Genomic DNA, 17,311 nt, shown 5'->3' on the forward strand with positions numbered 1-17,311 from the left:
TAATATAGTCCACAGATACAGTGTAAGAGGTACACTATATGTGTAGTGGTACACGTCAGGCGGAATCTGTGTTTGTACATTTTGCGTTTATGTGGATGAGTGAAGTATGATCCAGTTATCAATCCTCCAAGTAGTGCAGCCAAGACATCGAAATACACCTTGTTTTTTTATGTCCAGCCATGTAGCTATTTTGTAGCTTTGTACAGGGTCAGTGTTAATCAATAAGTCCCGTAAGGACTTCGACCTTCTGTAACCCACCCTGGGTGGTTGTGAGTTGTACAGAGGTAGGGATTTATCAGTATTGATGATCTTCCAATGCTTGTTTAAGATATCCATTAAGGGACCCTTATCCCCTGTAAAAGTAGTCACAAATGTCATTCTTCCATCCTCAATCTTAGGATCTCTATCTGGAAGTTGGCAAATATTGTCACATTGTTCTTTCAACAATTTATAAGGATAACGCCTTGTTCTAAACCGCTGTACCATCTCTTCCAATTGTAAATCTCTGTTACTTATTTCTGAGTTGTTCCTACTCACTCTCAGTAATTGTGATTTCGGCAATGCTCTCTTCAATGCCGGGGGATGGCAACTGGTGTAATGTAATAGGGAATTTCTGTCAGTTTCCTTTCTGTACAGTGTCGACTGGATTTTCCCATTCCCTTTATATAATCTGACATCCAGGAAATCGATTTGTGTTCTACTATGCACCATTTTGAACTTCAGAGCTACATTAGCCTCATTCAATTGTTGATACCAAGTCTCCAGGTCCTCCAAAGTACCAGACCAAATGAGCAACAGGTCATCTATATACCTCTTAAAAAATCGGATGTTCTTGACCTGAAACAATGTCGTCCCAAACTCTTCAAAATGGGCCATAAACAAGTTGGCATACGATGGGGCCATATTAGACCCCATCGCCGTCCCTTTCCTCTGTAGGTAAAAAGATTGTTCAAATCTGAAAAAATTGGTAGTCAGACAAAACTCTAGAAATTGAAGTAGGATCTCAGGAGGGGGTCCAATATAGGGATGTCTGCAGAGATGGAAAAAGACAGCTTGTAGTCCTTCTTCATGTGGGATTACAGTATATAGACTAGTCCCATCTAGTGTGACTAGCCATATATCCTCGTCCAAATCCTCCAAATTTTGTAGCATCTCAAGAAGTGCCATAGAATCTCTCAAATAAGATGGTGTATGGTATACAATAGGCTGTAGAAATTTGTCTACAAACGTAGCAAGAGGTTGCTGTAATGAGCCTATAGAGGACACGATTGGTCTTCCCGGTGGAGGAGAGATTCCCTTATGTATTTTAGGAAGGGTATATAGGACCGGAGTTCTGGGATATGTCACTAGTAGATAGAGATAAGTATCCCTATTAATGAACCCCTGGTCATATACCAATTTAGCATATTCATCCAGCTTTTTCTTGAATATTTGTGTAGGGTCACTAGTTAGTGGTCTATACGTGTTCTCATCCGCAAGCTGTGACAAGATCTCTGTCCTGTAGTCCTTATAATTAAGGATGACCACTGCCCCACCCTTGTCGGCCTCACGTATAATTAGCTCTTTATTGCTTGATAGATTTTTTAATATCTTCCAGTCTTCCTTTGAGAAGTTATTGAAAGTCTCTCTTTGATGTGTACTAATAGAATGATTCATATCATCCTGTATTAATCTTGTAAAAGTATTAATGCTGGAATTGTTGAAAGGAGGGGTATATGTCGACTTCTTTTTCAGTTGGTCATATTCCATTTCAGATTCCCCAAATTTCTCCTTTAAAGAGAGTAATCTTTGAAATTTTTTGGTGTCAATATAGAACTCAAATTGATCAGTTCTGCTGGTGGGAACAAAAGTGAGTCCTTTATTCAAAATTTTTATTTCAGAGTCACTCAAGGGGTAATCACTCAGGTTGACTACTATGTTATTCGTCATTTCCGAGGGTGTAAGGGTGGTCTTCCCCTTGTACCCCCCTCTCCTTGTCTGCCCCCTCTTCCTCTGAAGTTTTTTGAGCGAGTAGTAACTCCTTGGGGGTGTTGGGGGTGTTGAGCTACCTGAGTAGGATTCTGTGGTTGATCTGTATCAGAGCCTGAGCCAGACCCTGAGCTCTCCACAGTAGTCAAATCCTGAGGTTTATAGTATCGTGCCCGTCTCCTCCTAACAAAGTGTTGTCTCTGTCTCTCACTGGCCGTCAATTGCCATAAATAGACTCTTTTGTCCCTATAGTCACTTATTACAGCCTCCAATTTTTTATTCTTAAACTGAATTAAATCAGTTTCATATTTCTCAAGCTTGCTCTGGAGTTTGTTTATCCAATCCTCTGTACTGTCAGCCTCCAATCTAGGTAAATTTAGCTCTACGTCCTGCTTTGGATAAACCAGCATATATTTATACACATCTATTAAAACTCAAACAAAAAGAAAAAGATCTAACTTTGCATGGGGCATACCTCTCAGAGTACTACCGCAGAGGTTTCATTCCTAGAGGATTTAGGATCAGGAATGTACCCACTTTGGGCAGAAACAATCCCTCATTTTGTGACAAATGGTGCAGCATTGAAAATAAATGCTCTTTAGATCTTGTACTACTGGTCATACAAGAAGTGGGGAGATTATTACAACTAATTAAGGCAGAGATTACAGCCTATGAATTACCAAATTTACCTAGAGACAGAGATCTTGTCACAGCTTGCGGATGAGAACACGTATAGACCACTAACTAGTGACCCTACACAAATATTCAAGAAAAAGCTGGATGAATATGCTAAATTGGTATATGACCAGGGGTTCATTAATAGGGATACTTATCTCTATCTACTAGTGACATATCCCAGAACTCCGGTCCTATATACCCTTCCTAAAATACATAAGGGAATCTCTCCTCCACCGGGAAGACCAATCGTGTCCTCTATAGGCTCATTACAGCAACCTCTTGCTACGTTTGTAGACAAATTTCTACAGCCTATTGTATACCATACACCATCTTATTTGAGAGATTCTATGGCACTTCTTGAGATGCTACAAAATTTGGAGGATTTGGACGAGGATATATGGCTAGTCACACTAGATGGGACTAGTCTATATACTGTAATCCCACATGAAGAAGGACTACAAGCTGTCTTTTTCCATCTCTGCAGACATCCCTATATTGGACCCCCTCCTGAGATCCTACTTCAATTTCTAGAGTTTTGTCTGACTACCAATTTTTTCAGATTTGAACAATCTTTTTACCTACAGAGGAAAGGGACGGCGATGGGGTCTAATATGGCCCCATCGTATGCCAACTTGTTTATGGCCCATTTTGAAGAGTTTGGGACGACATTGTTTCAGGTCAAGAACATCCGATTTTTTAAGAGGTATATAGATGACCTGTTGCTCATTTGGTCTGGTACTTTGGAGGACCTGGAGACTTGGTATCAACAATTGAATGAGGCTAATGTAGCTCTGAAGTTCAAAATGGTGCATAGTAGAACACAAATCGATTTCCTGGATGTCAGATTATATAAAGGGAATGGGAAAATCCAGTTGACACTGTACAGAAAGGAAACTGACAGAAATTCCCTATTACATTACACCAGTTGCCATCCCCCGGCATTGAAGAGAGCATTGCCGAAATCACAATTACTGAGAGTGAGTAGGAACAACTCAGAAATAAGTAACAGAGATTTACAATTGGAAGAGATGGTACAGCGGTTTAGAACAAGGAGTTATCCTTATAAATTGTTGAAAGAACAATGTGACAATATTTGCCAACTTCCAGATAGAGATCCTAAGATTGAGGATGGAAGAATGACATTTGTGACTACTTTTACAGGGGATAAGGGTCCCTTAATGGATATCTTAAACAAGCATTGGAAGATCATCAATACTGATAAATCCCTACCTCTGTACAACTCACAACCACCCAGGGTGGGTTACAGAAGGTCGAAGTCCTTACGGGACTTATTGATTAACACTGACCCTGTACAAAGCTACAAAACGGCTACATGGCTGGACATAAAAAAACAAGGTGTATTTCGATGTCTTGGCTGCACTACTTGTGGAGGATTGATAACTGGATCATACTTCACTCATCCACATAAACGCAAAATTTACAAACACAGATTCCGCCTGACGTGTACCACTACACATATAGTGTACCTCTTACACTGTATCTGTGGACTATATTATGTAGGGAAGACTACAGATGACCTACGTACTCGCATGGCAAATCATCGATCTGCTATTAAGACAGCGATTAAGAAAGGAGTATCGGAACAACCAGTAGCCAGACATTTTTTGGAAATGAAGCACACTGTTATGGATCTTAAATACACGATCATTGACCATGTACCGCCATTATCAAGAGGAGGAGATAGGAACCGTATGCTGCTACAAAGGGAAGCCAAATGGACATTTGAGTTGAATACTCTGGTCCCCTATGGACTGAATACTCAGTTGGACTGGCATGTGTTCTTATAAGTCTCTGCTGAAAATGGATGTCTCTGTTGAGAGTCCAGAATCATTCTAATAATCATTATTTTATTTTATTTCTTTTTGGTATGGCATATAGTTAATTAATATAGTTTATTTAGCAACCAATGTTAGTTTTGACAAAACTGTCTTACCCTTATGCTTTAGTCCTAGTTTATTATAATTGGCCTTTGTTAGTAGGTATATATTACTGTGCTTATATAGATGGTCTATTGCAGTTATGTTTTGGTTGCAGTATGTTATACCTATATGTTTGGAGTTCTCATGTTGCCCTCCACATATGCCGCATTTAATGTGCTACATTGTTGATAGAGGTTGCTATGGTAACCGCCGGGACATGTGTGGTACGGCACTAGGAACTGCATAACATTATTACAGGTATATTTTTCTATTTTGCCCATTTTTCTATTGCCTGATATCCGAATAGGATGTGTATTGCCTAGGCTTGTTTATTTATGCATTTGTTGTCTAAATGTATTCCTTTTTATTGCAGTCCCTGTTACGTTGCCACGGCGGATGACGTCACTCGCAGGGGAGGCGCATCTAACGTGGAGAGCGTAGTTCATTGTTTGTTTGGTGGTGGATATAACACAGCGTGGTGGTAAGTTTACATAGCCTTGTAAGTCTGAGGACGGGTTCTTTGTAGCCTGAAAACGTTCACATAAATAAAGGTGACATATGGATATAAGACCTTTGGAGTGCTGCTTGTTTTGATGTATAAATAGTTTGGCTCTAAGCACCCAAGGCGCATACATACAGGATCTGGAGTGCACTTTGCTGGATATATATATGGATATATATATATATATATATATATATATATATATATATATTTCCATTTTTGCTTTTAAATCTTAGCTGTGAGCTTGCTAGTGAGTGCAGGGTTTTCTCTGTGTGTTGTATTAATTTGTTTTGTAATTTCCCCTAAACCTGTCTGGGGTTAACTGCCTGTGACTCTGGTGACAGCACAGCTTCTTGTGAGTGCCACTGAGCACCCAGGGCTGAGCATGTTGCAGGGTCATGGGATGTGTACCCGGTTCGGTCTTGGAGGGCAGTCCCCTTCCGTGTTTTGTATATTACTGGGGTGATTACATAATCCTGTGCACCCTTCCCTTGTTCCCAGTTTGTTTGGATTTGAGAGCTTGCATTTTTTGGCTGTACCTGGGCTTGTCCTATTTGGCCAGATGCGGTAACTAACCTCTCCATTTTTGCTTTTAAATCTTAGCTGTGAGCTTGCTAGTGAGTGCAGGGTTTTCTCTGTGTGTTATATATAATATATTTATAATGTACTTACACACGTGTGTATATACACATTTCAGCTATTGATTTCACTTGTAGTAGTATGTGTATGTATGTATGTGTGTGTGTGTATGTATGTATATATATATATATATATATATATATATATATATATACACAGTATGTGTACACACACATAATAAATATATATATATATATATATATATATATATATATATATATATATATATATATATATATATATATATATATATATATATATATATATATATATATATATATTGTAAGTTCCCACAGGAATAGGGCCCTCAATTCCCCCTGTATTTGTCTGTAAAATTTTTGTCTTTTATCGTATTGTTTCTCCATTGTACTGTTATGTGGAATCTGTCAGCGCTTTACAAATAAAGAATAATAATATATATATAAAAAAATTTTAAAAAAATATGTGTGTATGTATATGTGTGTGTATATATATATATATATATATATATATATATATATATATATATATATATATATATATATATATATATATATATGTCACTCTCTCACTATCATACCTTAATGATGTTTAAAGTAACTTAATTTCCCAGGCTTGCTCCCAAAGTAAAATATAAAGGGTACACACCTTATAATTGACAACATGTGGAAGGTAAGGTCTGAACACCTACTGAATTCTGCTTGATTATGGATCTGAAGCAGTGATTATAGGGCTATCAGTTTGTAATTTTAATGAGGCTGATGGAGCAACAGTCACATAAAAAAGAGAGAGGAATACAAATGGAGATAACATGCAGACCTAAGTTGGCATGAGAGTGACACTGTATATATACTATAAATGTATATATTAGTGTGTGCGCATATAAATATTTATTATATACCTGTATCTGTTTATCAGTGTGTGTATATATATATATATATATATATATATATATATATATATATATATATATATATATATATATTTTATCAAAATCAAAAATAATTTGCATGCTTTTTCTCCAACATTGGTGTGTCCGGTCCACTGCGTCATCCTTACTTGTGGGAATATCTCTTCCCCAACAGGAAATGGCAAAGAGTCCCAGCAAAGCTGGCCATATAGTCCCTCCTAGGCTCCGCCCACCCCAGTCATTCTCTTTGCCGTTGCACAGGCAACATCTCCACGGAGATGGTTAAGAGTTTTTTGGTGTTTAAATGTAGTTTTTTATTCTTCTATCAAGTGTTTGTTATTTTAAAATAGTGCTGGTATGTACTATTTACTCTGAAACAGAAAAGGATGAAGATTTCTGTTTGTGAGAGGAAGATGATTTTAGCAGACAGTAACTAAAATCGATTGCTGTTTCCACATAGGACTGTTGAGATGAAGTAACTTCAGTTGGGGGAAACAGTTAGCAGACTTTTCTGCTTAAGGTATGACTAGCCATATTTCTAACAAGACCATGTAATGCTGGAAGGCTGTCATTTCCCCTCATGGGGACCGGTAAGCCATTTTCTTAGTCAAGCAAACAGAATAAAGGGCTTAATATGGGCTATAAAACTGGTAGACACTTTTATGGGCTAAATCGATTGCTTTATTTGGGCATTTTATACATGTTTATGCTGATAATTCACATTTATAAACTTGGGGAACGTTTTTTAACGGCAGGCACTATGTTAGACACCTTTTCCAGTCAGGGAGGGCCTTCCCAGTTGTAGGCTGAGCCTCATTTTCGCGCCATTACTGCGCAGTTGTTTTTTGAGAGCAAGACATGCAGATGCATGTGTGAGGATCTGAAAATAGCTGGAAAAGTTTCTAGAAGGCGTCTCTTGGTATCATATTCCCCTCTGGGCTTGGTTAGGTCACAGCAAAGGCTATAGCTGGGACTGTATAGGGGTTAAATTTGTAAACGGCTCCGGTTCCGTTATTTTAAGGGTTAAAGCTCTGAAAATTGGTGTGCAATACTCTTAATGCTTTAAGACACTGTGGTGAAATTTTTGGTAATTTTTGAACAATTCCTTCATACTTTTTCACATATTCAGTAATAAAGTGTTTTCTGTTTAAAATTTAAAGAGACAGTAACGGTTTTGTTTTAAAACGTTTTTTGTGCTTTATTGACAAGTTTAAGCCTGTTTAACATGTCTGTGCCTTCGGATAAGCTATGTTCTATATGTATGAAAGCCAATGTGTCTCCCCATTTAAATTTGTGTGATAATTGTGCCATAGCGTCCAAACAAAGTAAGGACAGTACTGCCACAGATAATGAAATTGCCCAAGATGATTCCTCAGATGAGGGGAGTAAACATGATACTACATCATCTCCTACTGTGTCTACACCAGTTTTGCCCACGCAGGAGGCCCCTAGTACATCTAGCGCGCCAATGCTTATTACCATGCAACAATTGACGGCTGTAATGGATAACTCCATAGCAAATATTTTATCCAAAATGCCTACATATCAGAGAAAGCGTGATTGCTCTGTTTTAAACACTGAAGAGCAGGAGGGCGCTGATGATAATGGTTCTGTCATACCCTCACACCAATCTGAAGGGGCCATGAGGGAGGTTTTGTCAGATGGGGAAATTTCAGATTCAGGAAAAATTTCTCAACAAGCTGAACCTGATGTTGTGACATTTAAATTTAAATTAGAACATCTCCGCGCACTGCTTAAGGAGGTGTTATCTACTCTGGATGATTGTGACAACTTGGTCATTCCAGAGAAATTATGCAAGATGGACAAGATCCTAGAGGTTCCGGTGCACCCCGATGCTTTTCCTATACCCAAGCGGGTGGCGGATATAGTAAATAAGGAGTGGGAAAAGCCCGGCATACCTTTTGTTCCCCCCCCTATATTTAAGAAATTATTTCCTATGGTCGACCCCAGAAAGGACTTATGGCAGACAGTCCCTAAGGTCGAGGGGGCAGTTTCTACTCTAAACAAGCGCACTACTATTCCTATCGAGGATAGTTGTGCTTTCAAAGATCCTATGGATAAAAAACTAGAGGGTTTGCTTAAAAAGATTTTTGTACAGCAAGGTTACCTTCTACAACCCATTTTGTGCATTGTTCCTGTCACTACAGCAGCGTGGTTCTGGTTCGAGGAACTAGAAAGGTCGCTCAGTAGAGAGACTCCATATGAGGAGGTTATGGACAGAGTTCACGCACTTAAGTTGGCTAACTCTTTTATTTTAGATGCCGCTTTGCAATTAGCTAGATTAGCGGCGAAAAATTCAGGGTTTGCAATCGTGGAGTGCAGAGCGCTTTGGCTAAAGTCTTGGTCAGTAGATGTGTCATCCAAGACAAAATTGCTTAACATCCCTTTCAAAGGTAAAACTCTATTTGGACCAGAATTGAAAGAGATTATCTCAGACATCACTGGGGGAAAGGGCCACGCCCTTCCACAAGATAGGCCTTTCAAGGCCAAGATTAAGTCTAATTTTCGTTCCTTTCGCAATTTCAGGAACAGACCGGCCTCTAATTCTGCATCCTCTAAGCAAGAGGGAGTGGGAACTCCACCCGGAGATCTTTGCCCAACTAACTCAATTATGGGGCATTCCAGACATGGATCTGATGGCGTCTCGTCAGAACTTCAAGGGTCCTTGCTACGGGTCCAGATCCAGGGATCCCAAGGCGACTCTAGTAGATGCACTAGTAGCACCTTGGACCTTCAACCTAGCTTATGTATTTCCACCGTTTCCTCTCATTCCCAGGCTGGTAGCCAGTATCAAACAGGAGAGGGCCTCGGTTATCTTGATAGCTCCTGCGTGGCCACGCAGGACTTGGTATGCAGACCTGGTGAATATGTCATTGGTTCCACCATGGAAGCTACCTTGTTCAGGGTCCATTCGAACAAATCCAAATCTGGTCTCCCTCCAGCTGACGGCTTGGAGATTGAACGCTTGATTCTATCAAAGCGTGGGTTTTCAGATTCTGTGATAGATACTCTGGTTCAGGCCAGAAAACCGGTAACTAGAAAGATTTACCATAAAATATGGAAAAGATATATCTGTTGGTGTGAATCCAAAGGATTCCCATGGAATAAGATAAAAATTCCTAAGATTCTCTCCTTTCTACAAGAAGGTTTGGAGAATGGATTATCTGCAAGTTCTCTAAAGGGACAGATCTCTGCTTTATCTGTCTTAATACACAAAAGACTGGCAGCTGTGCCAGATGTTCAAGCATTTGTTCAGGCTCTGGTTAGGATCAAGCCTGTTTACAGACCGTTGACTCCTCCCTGGAGTCTAAATCTAGTTCTTTCAGTTCTTCAAGGGGTTCCGTTTGAACCTTTACATTCCATAGATATTAAGTTACTATCTTGGAAAGTTTTGTTTTTGGTTGCTATTTCTTCTGCTAGAAGAGTTTCAGAGTTATCTGCTCTGCAGTGTTCTCCGCCCTATCTGGTGTTCCATGTAGATAAGGTGGTTTTGCGTACTAAGCCTGGTTTTCTTCCAAAGGTTGTTTCTAACAAGAATATTAAACAGGAGATAGTTGTACCTTCTTTATGTCCGAATCCAGTTTCAAAGAAGGAACGTTTGTTACACAATTTGGACGTAATCCGTGCTCTAAAATTCTATTTAGAGGCTACAAAAGATTTCAGACAAACATCTTCTTTGTTTGTTGTCTATTCTGGTAAAAGGAGAGGTCAAAAAGCGACTTCTACCTCTCTTTCCTTTTGGCTTAGAAGCATCATCCGATTGTCTTATGAGACTGCTGGACGGCAGCCTCCTGAAAGAATCACAGCTCACTCCACTAGGGCTGTGGCTTCCACATGGGCCTTCAAGAACGAGGCTTCTGTTGACCAGATATGTAAGGCAGCGACTTGGTCTTCACTGCACACTTTTGCCAAATTTTACAAATTTGATACTTTTGCTTCTTCGGAGGCTATTTTTGGGAGAAAGGTTTTGCAAGCCGTGGTGCCTTCCGTTTAGGTAACCTGATTTGCTCCCTCCCTTCATCCGTGTCCTAAAGCTTTGGTATTGGTTCCCACAAGTAAGGATGACGCCGTGGACCGGACACACCAATGTTGGAGAAAACAGAATTTATGCTTACCTGATAAATTACTTTCTCCAACGGTGTGTCCGGTCCACGGCCCGCCCTGGTTTTTTAATCAGGTTTGATTAATTATTTTCTCTAACTACAGTCACCACGGTACCATATGGTTTCTCCTATATTTTTCCTCCTGTCCGTCGAATGACTGGGGTGGGCAGAGCCTAGGAGGGACTATATGGCCAGCTTTGCTGGGACTCTTTGCCATTTCCTGTTGGGGAAGAGATATTCCCACAAGTAAGGATGACGCCGTGGACCGGACACACCGTTGGAGAAAGTAATTTATCAGGTAAGCATAAATTCTGTTTTTTCCTACTGCAAACCCCCCACCCCACATTATCTGCTGGCTGTCCAACCCTAAATACAGTTATATACTATTTATATTTTCAGGGCCATACCCTTACACATGTCCTGTCAAGGTGGTAGTTTATTATAGTTTTGTTTGAATGTTAAAACATCTCTGGTGCATATAATTTATTTTTTTTGTAATCACAAATATAATACATTTTTATTTTTGTTATGCTTGTTATGTTCTCTCAGAGCCTCAATACAAGCACATGACTCGCTCTCGCTCTGTCTCTCATTTTTATTCCATATAAAGACATGGAGAGAAAACTTACATCATTGTTTTTGTAAGGATAAAAAGCTCTAAAGCTAATTTGGCTTTCTAAATTACTTTTAGTACCTTGCAGTACTGACTAGGGATTATTATTATTACTATTATATAGGTTATTTGTAGAGCGCCAACAGATTCCACAGCGCTATAAACAAAGGCAGAGTACAACAAAACACTTATAGGGATCAAATGGGTAGAGGGCCCTGCCAAAAGTCACACTGTTGTAGTCAGCTCTTAAGAAGTTGATCTACAAACAGCTGGACTCTTAGGCTTACATTCTAAGGGGGTTCAGGGGATAGCAATGGAGGAGAGGAACTGGTATAAAGAAAGGTTAGTGTAGGTTGTATGCATCCCTGAACAGTAGAGTCTTTAGGGAGCACTTGAATCTTTCAAAACCAGGGGAGAATCTTGTGGAGCGAGGCAGAGAGTTCCACAAGATGGGAGCCAGTCTGGAGAAGTCCTGTAAACGGGAGTGTGATGAGGTAACAAGAGAGTAGGAGGCCATGAGCAGAGCGAAGGGGATGGGAGGGAGAGTATCCGGAGATATAGGGGGGAGCAGTGCAGTTGAGAGCTTTATATGTCCGAGTGAGAATTTTGTGTATAATCCTAGAGGCAAGAGGAAGCCAGTGAAGGGATTGGTAGAGAGGTGCAGCAGATGAAGAGCGACGTGTAAGGAAGAGGAGCCTGGCAGAGGCATTCATTATGGATTGTAAAAGAGCTAGGCTGCAGCTGGGGAGACCATAGAGGACAGAGTTGCAATAATCGATGCGGGAAAGGATGAGAGAGTGGATTAAAATCTTAGTTGTGTCTTGTGTAAGGAAATGTCTAATTTTAGAGATGGTTTTTAAGGTGGAAGCGGCATGCTTTAGCCAAGGATTGAATGTGAGGAGTGAAAGAAAGATCTGAGTCAAATGTGATCCCGAGACATCGGGCATGTGGGGTAGGGTAATGATGGAGTTGTCGACAGTTATAGAGAGATTGGGGGTGGAGATTTTGAAAGAATGGGGGAAAATAAGGAGCTCAGTTTTGGAGAGATTTAGCTTGAAGTAGTGAGAGGACATCCAGGAAGAGATGTGAGCAGTTAGTGACACAGCTTAGCAAGGAAGGAGATAGGTCTGGTGCAGAGAAGGTAGATTTGGGTGTCGTTGGCTAAAAATGATATTGGAAACCGTGGGACTTTATTAGGGAACCCAATGATGACTTGTAGATTGAGAAGAGAAGGGGACCAAGGACAGAGCCTTGCGGTACCCCGACAGAAAGTGGTGACAGGCAGAGGAGGCTACACTAAAGGTACGGTTTGACAGGTAGGAAGAGAGCCACAAGAGGGCTGTGTCACAGATGCCGAAGGATTGGACGGTTTGGAGCAAAAGAGGGTGGTCAACAGTATTAAAGGCTGAGGACAGATCAAGGAGGATAAGCATAGAGAAGTGGCCTTTTGATTTTGCTGTAAGTAGGTCATTGGTAACCTTAATGATTGCTGTCTCTGCGGAGTGATGGGGACGAAATCCAGATTGCAGTGGGTCAAGGAGGGAGTTTAATGTAAGGAAATGGAATAGGCATGCATATGCTAGTTTTTCGAGAAGCTTTAGGTAAGAGGGAGGAGGGAAATAGGTTGGTAGTTGGATGGGGAGGTTGGATCAAGGGAAGGTTTTTTGAGGATAGGTGTGACCAGTGTATGTTTCAGAGATGAGGGAAATATACTGGTGCTAAGGGAGAAGTTGAAAATGTGTGTGAGTATAGGGATAAGGGTAGAAGAGATGGAGGGAAGTAGGTGTGAGGGGATAGGGTCAAGGGGACAGTTAGTGAGGTGAGAGCGCAGTATAAGTGCCAAAAATTCTTCCTCAGTAAAAAAGGGAGAAAGAGCTAAGTTTATGGCTATGTGGGTTGTGGTTGGGTGCGAACGTTTGAAGGGGTGAGAGAATGGAATTATGTTGAGAGCTGATTTCTTTTCTGATGGAGTCAATTTTGTTATTGAAGTGGCTAGCAAAGTCTTGAGCTGACAGAGAAGTTGTATTAGGAGGTGGGGGTGGGCGGAGAACAGTATCAAAAGTGGACAATAGATGTTTTGGGTTTGAAGAAAGATTAGAGATAAGAGTAGAGAAGTAATGTTGCTTAAAGAGATTAAGGGCAGAGTAGTTGGAGTTCAAGTAATTTGTAATGAAGAAAATCGGCTGAACACTGAGATTTTCTCCACTGCCGCTCAGCAGTATGGGAACATCTGCGTAGGTACCATGTCAGAGGAGTATGCCAGGGCTGAGGATGAGTGTGTGATTTCCGAGCTATTGTAAGAGGGGCCAGATTGTCAAGGACGGATGTAAGGGTGGAGTTATAGTGGCAGATAGATTGGGAAGGAGAAGGATGAGAGGAGAGGTTTGAGGGATTTAGCAAGCTGTTGCTGATCTAGTGACATAATGCGTCTGAAGTTTGGCGTGAGGAGTAGGAGGAGGGAGAGTTGTAGGGAGGGATGATATGTTGCAAGTGTGGAGATGGTGGTCAAAAAGAGGAAAAGGGTAGTTTGTGAAGTTTGAGAGAGTGCATCGATAGCTAAAGATCAGGTCAAGGGAGTGACGGTCTTTGTGAGTGGAAGAATCGGTCCATTGTGACATACCAAAAGAGGAAGTGAGTTGCAGAAGTTGATTTGCAGAGGAGGCAGTGGGATTGTCGAGAGGGATGTTGAAGTCACCAAGAATAAGGGTAGGGGTGTCTGAGGAAAGGAAATAAGGTAGCTAGGCAGCCAAGTGATCTAGAAATTGTGTTGAGGAGCCAGGGGTTCGGTATATGACCAACACGTATAGAGAGAGTTGAGAATAAGCTAATCATGTGGGTTTCGAATGAGGAAAATGTGAGGAAAGAGATGGGTTGTATTTGTTGAAAGTTGCAACGAGAGGAAAGTAAAATACCTAAACCACCTCCTTGTCTATTACCAGACCTAGGAGTGTGGCTGAAGTGGAGACCCCCATGTGACAGAGCAGCAGTGGATGCTGTGTCTAGGGGAAAGAGCCAGGTTTCTGTTAGGGCCAGAAGGTTAAGGGAGCGGGAGATAAAGAAGTCATGTATAGAAGTGAGCTTGCTGCAAACAGAGCGAGAGTTCCAGAGTGCACAAGTGAAAGGGGTAGTGGCTTTAGATGCAAGAGGAATGTGAGTAAGGTTGGCAGAGTTTTGTTTTCTGAGTCTATGGGATGGTACACATAGATGTGCATGGCTAGGCAGTTGTTGGGGACCAGGATTAGGGGAGATAACACCTGCAGTTAGTAAAAGCAACAGGGAGAGTGACATGAGATACAGATTTGCAGTAATGAGACTGCTTTTGAGACAAGGTGCAGGGGGGGGAGAGAGAGTGTTTAGGAATAGGTAAAGTTCATGAGTACAAAAGTAAGGCGAGTTTAAGAGAGATGGGCTAATGAACAGTGCAGGTGGAGAGGGGGAGGGAGGGGGAGTAATTGAATAATGTAGTTTGTTATAGAAACAAGAGGTAGCAAAAATGATTATGAATATATTGAGCATTTTTACAAAAGTGGGAACCATTTAAACACATAAGACGCAGTATTACAGCAGCAATTACATAAGGAAACAATGAGGTACATGGAACATAATATTACAAAAGTACTTGCCTTGTGTCTTGCCCCTTGCCCAATTCTTGTATAATTCTTTCTTAATGCCTCACTTATAAAATGTTCACTTCAAAAATGTAAACATATGTTGTTGTAGCAATGCACACTGCCCAGTGAAATGCACAGCCCAAGCTAATGTTAAATATATAGGCAGGGAAGTCAGCTGTGTCCACTAAATTACTTGATTGATAAATCAAAGACAAATGAAGGGCCAATTTGAAAGTTAAATTCTGGTCTGGTCAGGGTGAGATAAGTTAAGTAAACAGACAGTAAAATTTGGAGGAGGTTGAAACTATGGCATAAGACAGCTATAAGTTTAAGAATAATAGCAAGTATTGATAAGGATTGAACATCACATGGCAATTAATAAAACATTAGAAGTAAGACATTGGATAACAGTACAACAAACGCAGGACTAAATTAACAACCTAAAATCATTTTCTCAAATACATATACACATACCATAAGAGAGTTACAGGAGAGGAAAAACGCCAGAGTGCAGTGAATAATTTGCAGATTGACAGGCACTCTATTCACGTACCTGAAAGCAGAAGAGAGAGAGAATAGGGTTAGCTTGATGTAGTATGCATTTCTTCAGCAGATGTCAATAGGCAGCTTGTTGACTTGATAAGCAGCACTGTGGTGAGTACTGAGTACAATTCTTTTATAATTCTTTTTTAATGCCTCACTTATAAAATGTTCACTTCAAAAATGTGAACATATGTTGTTGTAGCAATGCACACTGCCACAGACACGCACACATTCTATACATTAAAGGGATACTAAACCCAATATTTGTCTTTCATGATTCAGATAGAGCATGCAATTTTAAGCAACTTTCTAATTTACTCCTATTATCAAATTGTCTTTATTCTCTTGCTATCTTTATTTGAAAAAAGGCATCTAAGCTAAGGAGCCAGCCAATTGTTGGTTCAGACCATGGACAGCACTTGTTTAATGGTGGATGCATTTAGCCACGAATTAGCAAGCAACCAAGGTTGTGAACCAAAAATGGTCCGGCTTCTAAACTTACATTCTTGCTTTTCAAATGAAGATAGCAAGAGAATTAAGAACATTTGATAAAAGGAGTAAATTAGAAAGTTGCTTAAAATGGCATGCTCTATCTGACTCATGAAAGAAAAAAAATTGGGTTCAGTGTTCTTTTAAAGGGGAAACACTAGCCCAAAACTAAATTTACTGTAATATGATTAACTTCCAAAAAAGAGAAAAAAGAAAATATATTTTAAGGCTGAATAGGTCATGTTTAAAATTTTATTGCAGTGTTTAAATAATTAAAGGTGATTGCAGAAAACTGTAAAAAAAAAAAAAATATAATAATTTATTGGTGGTTGTTGTTGTTAAGAATAAAGTAATGATATTTCATTCACAAACTGTAGTAAGGTTTAAAGCCTCACTATTACATATATAAGCAGGGTAGGAAGGTACTTATGTAACAGGTAGGGAGCAAAGATGCTTAAAAAATAGCAGACATCTACATACTTCCCAACATTTCAAGATTCAAAAGAGGGACAGCCCCTGCGGGAAGAATTTGAAATGTGGTGGGCAGGAGCAGGGGCGGGGCTTAAAAAAATCATAAGATTAAAGTAATATAAGTAAAATTCTAAATAAAGTCATATCTTTTAATACTCATAGGCAGCAAATCAAACACAAGCTCAAACCACTGGTATAGCTATGCGAGCTCTGTATTTAATTAGCCTTTGTAGAGACAGTGCTAAATATTTTTTATCTTAATTGGACATTTAATAATAGATTCTTTAAAACTGCTCTCTGCATTCCCCATTAATATTCTAGATTCTGGCCTTTAAAGTCAGCCAAAAATGCACACTACACTACATAGCATACACTTACACATGCAGATACACACACTACATAGCATACTCTTACACATGCAGATACACACACTACATAGCATACACTTACACATGCAGATACACACACTACATAGCATACACTTACACATGCAGATACACACACTACATAGCATACACTTACACATGCAGATACACACACACACACACACACACACACACACACACACTAAATATCATACACTTATACAGGCAGATACACACACACTGCATAGTATACACGCAGAGACACACACTACATAGTATACACTTACGCATACAGATACACACAAATACACAGACCCACACTACATAGCATACACTTACACATGCAGATACACACACTACATAGCATACTCTTACACATGCAGATACACACACTACATAGCATACACTTACACATGCAGATACACACACTACATAGCATACACTTACACATGCAGATACACACACTACATAGCATGCTC

The 17,311-nt window shown here is 40.0% G+C and overlaps 1 protein-coding gene across 2 annotated transcripts in view; it reads left to right on the forward strand.

Moving 5' to 3' along the window:
- AASS (aminoadipate-semialdehyde synthase) overlaps positions 1-17,311 on the forward strand; it is a 188,894-nt gene that overhangs the window by 18,379 nt on the left and 153,204 nt on the right. Inside the window, exon 1 of one of the 2 annotated variants that reach the window (XM_053716672.1) lies at positions 4,975-5,067. The exons of the other annotated variant lie outside the window; for it this stretch is intronic. The gene's annotated coding sequence lies outside the window, so the exon portion shown is untranslated. Of the gene's footprint in view, positions 1-4,974; positions 5,068-17,311 lie in introns of those variants that run through there. 2 annotated transcript variants of the gene reach the window in all.

The sequence above is a fragment of the Bombina bombina genome, chromosome 6, assembly GCF_027579735.1.
Source record: "Bombina bombina isolate aBomBom1 chromosome 6, aBomBom1.pri, whole genome shotgun sequence".
In the NCBI taxonomy this organism is placed as follows: Eukaryota; Metazoa; Chordata; class Amphibia; order Anura; family Bombinatoridae; genus Bombina; species Bombina bombina.